Genomic DNA, 9363 nt, shown 5'->3' with positions numbered 1-9363 from the left:
TCTTTTCTGTATCTGCGTTATGTCCAGTGCGGCCACGCAATTGACTTTGTGTGATGTATGCTCATGATGATGACGCAGCGCGAACAAAGCCCTACTGTTGCAACACGTCCATTGAAACAGCCTCGTCCCTGTCATTTGTGCGGAGGAACCGGGCGTATCATTCAGACATACGGGCGCAATCGATGAGGCCCTACAAGAAAAGGAAAAAAAAATACAGGAATAATTCGTTTTCACACAATACGTAAGTGATAGAAGTGTGCCAGTGAGGACTGACGAAGACTTAAAAATAACACTTGCTTCATTCTTATGGTTATAGGGCTTACGCAGTCACTCGCACTGCTGTTTCGGGGCCCACGGCCAATTAAGCTGTCACTTTCGACCAAACTTGTACTCTTCAGCACATGGCGAGACCTATATATATATATATACTGCGTAATGCGTAACCTATAGATTTGGTTGAGGAGGGCTATAGCAAATCAGCGGAGACGTTTCATTAGAACCAGGGTATCTGAACGCATCTGTAGCAGGCAATATTTAAAATATTTGTTTGAGCTAAAAAAAGAAGAAAAAGAAGTTCAGAGCTTTTTCACTACTGTGAAGATGGAAGCCAGTGAAGCTGTGGCTACGGTGGGTCTGCTGTAGTGAATATTACCCCAACGAGGAGAATGGGCGTATTGTCGCTGGGCATCACGCAACCGAACCATGTCTATCATGAACATTCTGGTTGATAAACTCGCGTTGAAACCTGGCCGTCGCACCGGGGAAGTTGGCGCTAGCGTTGCCGAGGCGCGCACCACCGTTGTCGGGCTCCTGGAGGGCAACGACGACGACGTTTGGCCTCCACATCGCGCTCCCTCAACTCGGGTTCCGTGGCTCTTCGCTGACATTTTGCCTGGGCTTCAGAAGCCCTTACGCTAGAATCGGCACGTTGACGACGAGCCCTTTCCCGAGCGCGTTCGCGGTGGCATCGCTCAAACGCGTTAGGACCCGTTGCCAGTTGCTCATGAATGGCTCATACCCCCTTAAGCAATAGCTCATATCCCCGTTAACGCGGCCCTTCATTACGACGACAGAAGTGGGGGGAAATTCTACAGAGGAATGATTAGCGGCAACGCAGCCAGCCGTGGAAGCAGGCGACGACGACGAACGCGGGAGCAGTGGCACAAGCGTGTGCCGAACGCTCGTGCTCTGCACGACATCCTACGGCACGAGCGCAAACCGAGGGGCGCCATCGAGCCAGCTGCGGCAGAAGACGACGACGCTCGAGCGAATGCTGATAATGATAGTTTTTTCTACACGCGGACACGATCCTAGGGGAACTAGCCCTTAACAGCTTCGCTGTAAACAATTTGAGGACGCTTAAGCTTCGCCTTAAAGAATGGAACGCGATAGCGTTATCGGACCCGTTCGCACCGCATTTTTCTTTGAGTAGGTTTAACTGCAGCACAGAACGTTGGAACGCCGGCTTACAAAGACCAAGCTTACACAGATCCCCTTAAAGTCGGCTTCACTTTTAAACAAAAATGTATTGCTGGGAAGACGTTTTTCCAGGGACAATATAAGTCGTCTTATATTAAAATGTGAAGGCCCTAGGACCTTTTTCATTATTTTATTAATTGTTTGCTATTGCCTCGACGCGCACTAACACCTTGCGCACGCGGAGGACCTACGCGGTCGGGGTGGTTCGGGATCATTTTCTCCGCCACGAACGCCGACACTGACGCCGACGCCAGATTTTTTGCGACACGGGGCCCTTAACGCTATCGCGTTAAAGGAAGCAGACTATGTCACCTCGGTCTGCTCTTCTGTACTCCACATTCTAACCGCTGCATTGTGCCTGCGATCTTCGCTTCACCTTGATCATTGCCGCTCTAGGGCTCACTCGATTTCGCTACTCAGCTGACATCTTTTATGCACGTCACACCTTAGCACATTTCTTTATTTTTATTTCTTATCATCTTAATTTCCTCCTTTCCCCTTTATTAAGTGCAGGGTGGGCAACCGGGCAAGGCCTCAGTTAACCTTCTCGCTTTTTCTTTCCTCTTCACATCACTCTCTCTCTTTCTCTCTCCCTCTCAGTGCTTGCTTATTTGATTTGCGTTGCCGTTGTGCAAGTAGATGAGCGCCTCATATAGGCAAACACTGCCGTCATATATAACCGGGTCGTCAAACATTTGAGCGACCGAGCCGGGACACAGCCTACGCAGCTGGCGGGCGTATCCCGTAGCAGCTCTGTGCGCTACCAGCCTGATCTACTTATTGTAGGTACACGTGGGATGGACGAAACAGAACTCTAAACTCCCCTTCTAACTTTTTTGTTTTGAGGGGCCAAAGCACGCCATCTCTCGACTGCAGTGCGTGGGTGTAAAGCTTATGTGTTGAAACTATGCCTGTTGCTTTCCAGCAGCTGCTCAAATGGGCTTACAAGCAGCCCGAGAACCCTATAGGGTGGCGCGCCCACGGACTTCTCGTCGGAAAGGTCTCTATACAATTCCATTGCAGAAGAATAGACGAGATATTTGGTTTCGACTTCATCTGATCTTTTCGAGGAACCCTTATGTCAGTGTTTTTGATGGAAGTATTGCGACAAAGCGGGTTACGTGTGCGAGTCTAAAGAACACCCGCCTTTGAAGCCAGCAAAAAGCGCACATCTTATAGGAGCAAACATCCTAGAGAAAGAGTTACGTTTTGTAGTATTTATTGAATGAAACAAGCACATAAATTGTTAAGTCCTTGTACGAATGAATCAGGCACGTAGGTGGATGCTATGCACAAAAAAGAAAATAATCTTACCCCCGCCCAGTCTTCAATCAAATGCTCTTCTCTCGAGTTTCTTATCCTGAATGCAGAGAGTGGAAGAGAAGAAGAACGATAAACATTAGACCAATTTCGCAAACAAGGTTATCGTGGCAGTAATCCTGGGATGCCTTATTTTTTCTGCGGTGTGCAGAGTGCACTTGTGCAATTCTTTTGTATGGAGTATGTTTGTGATGATGAAACAGTGCGAACTAAAGCCGCACTGTGGCAATATCGCCATTGTATCTCTCCATGGTTGCCACCATCATTAAGTGCAGCAAACAAGTGGGTTATTTGGCAACACGTGCATTATTGACGACCTGCTACAGGAAAAAAGAAAAGTAAAATACGGGCGAGCAAAATGCGTACTTACCGTGCTCGCAGGATGTGGCAACGGGAACGAAGGACAAGAAAGTCGTAGTTTCGCCCCTAAGAAGCATATATATATATATATATATATATATATATATATATATATATATATATATATATATATATATATAGATCGTGGTCTCGGCTTTACGTGCTTAGACCACGATTTCATAATGATGCGCGCCATAGTGGGCACACCGTATGAATTTTTACCCCCTGGTGTTCTTTAACGTAAATCTAACGCACGGTACACGAACATTTTTATGCATTACGACGCCATCGGAATGCAGCCGCCATGGCGGGGACTGAACCCGCGACCTCGAGCTCAGCAGCGCGAGTGATATAAGTGTTAAGAGGTTAAGTTAGTGTGCGTCACAATATTTACGCCCTTTCGGCGTGGCAACATCTGACGCCATCACTGATTAGCTATTTATTCGAATAAATTTCATTAAACAATTTTTGTGACAATACTCTAGCGCAGTGCTGAAGTTGAAGGCAATTTTAGCTGAGAACGCATTTGCTTAGCAGGAATGCTGACACTACACCACAAGGTTCAAGTATTTGCCCTCAAAATATGCCACGAATACATATAGGTGTTCCACATACGCTTATCTCACCATGCTTTCTAGAAAGGTTTTCGAAAAAAAAAAGTACTAAGCGGAACGCCATTGCATTTCGCCTGTTTGTGGACGAATACGTAGAGCGTGGTGAGACCCGAGGAATATATTGGCATGCGTGCATTGTCTTACTTTTTTGCCATTGAATGCCTCGACAAAATTATTAATATTGGGACGTTATACCGTTCATTGAAGAAGCGTTTGCTGTATAGTATAGATATCTTGTTCGCCGTTGCCATTTCAATAGTGACGCTAGCCTGTGTAATCACAATATACGTGTACGTGAGGCGAATAGGTAGTAGGGCTACGTTTTAGAATGTACGAGAGAACCACTTATACTGCTCTGAAATCTACGTCGACGTACTTGCCACTACCGTTTTCATCCAAGTGTTGCTCTGCTTCCTGCACACTCGTTTTCTCACTGCGCATGCAACTTTATTCTTCTCAGTCATCTTTACGGCTATTGTTTTTGGCAGTACACAGTAACTACTGCGGACCATGACGCTTCATTCAATCGTGATTATGCCGCTGCGGTCCTGCCATGCGTCGTCGGCATAGAGTTGTCGTCACGCATGCGTTGTTCTACCGTCATCGCGATGCTGTTGAGGTCGTTACACCATCGTCATTTCCAGCTTCGTCATGCAATTCTCACTTTACCGTCGTCTTCATGCAGTCATGGTCATGGCACGGACCTTGAAGAGCGAGTGTCATAGCAAAGTAGGCTGACCCCGGATACAGTGTAACTCGCATGCAGCCGAAGCAATCCAAATATCGGAGTGACCGCTACACATTGTAAATATAGATGTCCTCAGCAATACGGCGCGTTGCTACATGCTTGAATGCTAATCTCAGCACTGTCTACAGAAATCATGAGATGGGCTCTGCTGGAATTTTTAGCAGGCACTGACGAAGCGAAATTTGTCATGTGTGGGAAGCCTTGAAACGTCATGTATAATTTTGCTAACGCGAGCAAGCTGGCTCAAGCGGACACACGCTCTTTCAATCTGTAGAGTCGCTTCAGTTTTCAAACTGATAGAGTGCTCCTCGTGAAGTGATCACGCTGCCAAATGCAATACAGATGGCTACTGACGCATCGTTAAAATTTATGAAAGGCTTATCATAGATAAGCCGGCATGATTTTCGGAATTTGTTACTCTTTCTTCGGGGCAACAAACTGTTCGCTCGAAAAATACATTCGAGCTACATTTTCACAGTACTAACGTGTGTAATAGATAATAAAAGAAAGTTATCGGAAAATTAAATCTTCAGCTCCCGCTAAGCACGTCTTACGCTGGTATTGTAATTGTGGAGAGGAGGTAATTTCGGTTACAGCATATACACAAATGTAAACGAGTGCCATTCACTTTCATCTGTCCTTGTACTAAGGACTATGGTTAGTTTCAAAATCTCCGGTGCTGGGCCGGAATTTGCACGGTTGCCTGTTGCGTCACGCAAGATTAACAAGATTTAGAACGCGTTTGCTCTTTGAGACGTGAGCGACATATCTGTGCCTCACTAGCTAAGTTAATGCTCGCAGAAGATACGATTACGCAGCTAAAGTATGAGCGGCAAATACGTTTGGATCTTGGCGCGAGCGAGCGTGAGGGAATTAATTGCCAGTTTTCTCTCTTTGTGAAAGCCGAGTGAGAGAACTGATGCGACGGAGAATAACCTTGTGCAAGCAAATTATAATTCGCCCAGCCCCTCTCTACCAGTTGATTCATTCCTAGATATGAAAGGCCGCAGGTAAAACCGGGCAGCCTTTTCCCTTTCCTATGATGCACTGATACTAATTCGAATTTCTGCACTTTCTGCAAGCTTTAGTCTTCGCTACGGGCTTTGTAGCTATTACAGATCAGGAAAACTCGCCGCACTGAAAAGAATTTTGTACAGACTAATTATTGAACAGATATTAGCTTCACATTCATGCCAGTTTGACTATACCATTTACCTCATTCTGACCAAATTTGATCTTGGTCGTATTTTTTTGTACTCGTCGGGCAGCGGGAAAAATTATTTGCCGTTCGTAAAACACTTCTAAGCCCCCGGAGTGCTTGCATACGTAATTTATTGCAAAAGTCGTAATCAATCCACGCACTTAGAACTTCGCCTAAACATCACTGATAGCCTGTTCATTATTTTAGCCAAATAGAAACAACGTGCGTCGTTATTTCACCGAAGGGCGCTGGGGAAACGTAATGCGAGAACTCATAAAGCACATGAAAATAGGAAAAAACAACAACGAAAGTTCAGTGATTATTTGCAAAACTTCTAATATACCTCTCCTGGTCTACGTCATGACGAGACGGTCACGTGATCTTCGGGTGCACGTGGGAGGGCTTGGCAGTCAAAAAGCACGTCGCATGCGCGCTGGCAGACGCTGAGAGCTTTTGTATCACGGGTGTTCTTTCTTTGTGTGTGCGTGTGTGCACTGTGCATCTTCGTTGAGCTGACTTGTCATGCCGGCGAGTTGTTACACCGTTGGGTGGCGTAAATTGCACCGAAAAAGCCTGTGGGATCGGCTTTTTTTGTTTCCCAAGAGACGAGAAGCGGCGACAAACATGGGTGCTGGCAATTCGCCGCGACAAACGGTTGCCGTCAGACGCCTACATAATCAGCCGAGTTCCCGTCTTCACTGGTAAGTGTGGTTCTCTGGCGGCTATCATTGCACGTATCTACGCCTACAGGAAGAAATGCGACCATTTCCACTGCAGTTTGAAACTAAAACTCTGCCGAAGTACGCAGGTCAGATTCACTGCAGTTCAATCTGATCTGTGGTTTCGCGGTTTTAACTAGAGACTTGTTGCGTGTAAGCATGCTGCGCTTCTGGCGCGGGTTGAATTTCGTGGGGCGGGGAAGGGGGGGGGCGGTTGTTCTTTGGGTATTGCGATACATGGCACAATCGCTCGTTCGGCCAACACTTCGGATCATTCTTTTAGCTGCAAAGGAACAGGGTAGTGCTCGCCGTAGGCGAAGAGCTTCTCGACGTACCGCTGACGGGCAGCGTCTGGCAGCGAACTCACCTACGCGGGCAAATTCATCGCGGTAGATGCCATGGCTCGAGGAATATGTTTTACCCACTAGCATTTTGCACACGTCTCGCACTTCACTTTGCGCATGGCCTCTGACGTCCCGCTGTTTAAGAAAGGGAAGTGTAAGCATGCGTCAATTCAGCCAGATGCGTTAAATTGTCGCTGCTCATTTACTTAACACGCCCCATATTTTCTCCAAATGTGAACTTAATGCCATGCACAGTTGTTTAAGGACTCCTGGAAACATTTAAGAAAACGGACGCATAGGGCTTTGAATGACATACATTTTTTTCGATGTTTGTATATAACTGAAGTTTTTAAAATTTTGCCAGAAAATCACCCATAAGATGACCCCTTTTCTCTCAAGATATCAGCTTTGTGGCACGTTGAGCTCTTTCGGAACATGGGATAAGCTTTCTGCGCGATTTGTAAAATACGTTTGTAAAGCTCTAGAACCATTATATCCAGAACCATTTATATACAGCTTAAGTAATTTTATACAAAGAGTGTAAATAACCTACACTGGTTAAACCTTTATCGTACCTTACACACAACATGCTTCTTATTTAAACAAACTATAAACAACATTTCCCGTTTACTTGTTCACCGAGAAGACCGGGAAAACCAACTAACCGCCTCGTATATCACATGAAAATAGGAAGACAATGAGTACTCCGTAAATATCCTTGAAGCACAGATTAAATCTGCACACTTGGATCATTTAGTACATCTCACCCCTAGCATGACCCCTGCTTTCCATAAATATAAAGTTTCTGGGATATTTTGGGAGATTTTTGCGTCCTAGTTCTGACAAGTTGCCTCGGTATAGAGAATCATTCGGGAGGTAAGCTAATAGATTGTCTTGCCTGCCGGACAGGTTTAACACGATGCAGTAGATGGCGCCGTGCCTGCGAATTTTTTATATGTTTTAAGCGAACAGCTTCCTCTAGCTCTTTTGCCCGTTTTTGCAGTGGTCGATGGTGGTCGCGCTTCTTAGCCAATAGGAGGTCTCCAAATCCACGGGACAAATATACGTCTTCAGACACATCATTCCATTAACAAATTAAATAGATTTATAGAAGCCTTTGTCTATTCGTTTACATTGACAATGTTCGCATATGGTTTCCGCACAGTTTTAATGCGATAGCATTACAAGCGGACTTCATCCACTTTGAAGGTGTCACGGTCTTCTGACGAAAAATGTGGGCCGATCCCGAAGGCCACGCAGTGTAACACAGTGTCTAAAAGCGCTAGCTGTCACGAGGAAAAAAAAACGCGGGAAACTGGCATGTAACGCACGCACGCGATGTTTCAAAAAGCGACATTGGCACGACCGTAGCATGCGTGCGATTGTGGCCTAATCGTGAGGTATTGGGGTGATGTGCTGGAATACAGAGGTTCGGTCCTGCCATTGGTGACGCATTTATTTCTAGCATTGTGGGCGGACTAGGCCGACTCTGCAGTATCTACCAGGAAACCGTACGGGAGCGCGTCACAGTAGGCGCGTAATTGCAAGTTTGTTAGAGATAGGCGATATAGAAGCGTCACTTTGATAAATGAAAGTGTGTACTAGGTGCGCTTGACACATGCGCGCGCCGCTGTCAAAACGTCGAAATCCCACCAATAGTCATTCACGCCAATTGTCCCAGATGTGCAACTTCACCAACTTCACCATCTCAGATTTTCTTGTAAAAAGCCATGGCTATTTACTACGTTGCTCAGAGTCATTTCTCAGTGTAATTTTTTGTTGAAAACATTGTTCTTGTCACGTGACGCTTTTTCAAAGCTCGCGCAAGTACGTGAAACATGGGTCTGCGAGAAAATTATTATAGAACTTATTTCGGTGTGTATAACTGCTCAACTTCTACTGCTGGAATTTAAAATGTTTGTATTCAACATATTGGTGTTTATTGGCGATATCGGACAGGAAAAAAATGCCTTTAGAACTCCAAATGTTTGCAAAATTTTCACGAATGATAATTTACTGGAAAAATAACTGTTGATTTGTTCACTGTCAGTTCATTACCTAAGTGTCGTAAAGGTGTACTTTCAGCAAAAATATCTTGCCCCATACATTGAACAAAATTTCTGAACAAAATACGACAAACCTACCACAATGTAGGTTTTGGTCCCCCTTCAATCCTGATTTTAGCAGTGAGGCACTCCACCTAAAAGTATGGCACAAAGTGCATTATATAGGCCTATTTGTTGACGTTCCGTTTCCGTCATTATCTCATTTTAATTTTGTTATAAGCGAGAACTTGGGCCCCTGTACCACGCTCAGCGTAGTTCGTACCACCACTTCACAGCAAAGCGCGATGGCTGTCGTACATCACGGCACAGGCAGCATGGTATTGCAGCACGAATTTCCTCGTTACCTGAATGCTCGACTGTGTTGCCGAGTCATAAAAACCGTTTTCAATATTGTCTTCGCCTTGTCTTTCTGTCTCATAGCTGAGTTTATTGACCGTCGGTTACACTCCCTTGACCATTCTATGCAATTGAGCATGTTACTGGTCCTTCCCGAGGTGAAGAAACAGTAATGT

This window comes from Dermacentor silvarum, chromosome 4 (assembly GCF_013339745.2).
Source record: "Dermacentor silvarum isolate Dsil-2018 chromosome 4, BIME_Dsil_1.4, whole genome shotgun sequence".
Taxonomy (NCBI): domain Eukaryota; kingdom Metazoa; phylum Arthropoda; class Arachnida; order Ixodida; family Ixodidae; genus Dermacentor; species Dermacentor silvarum.
This window is presented reverse-complemented; position numbering follows the sequence as displayed.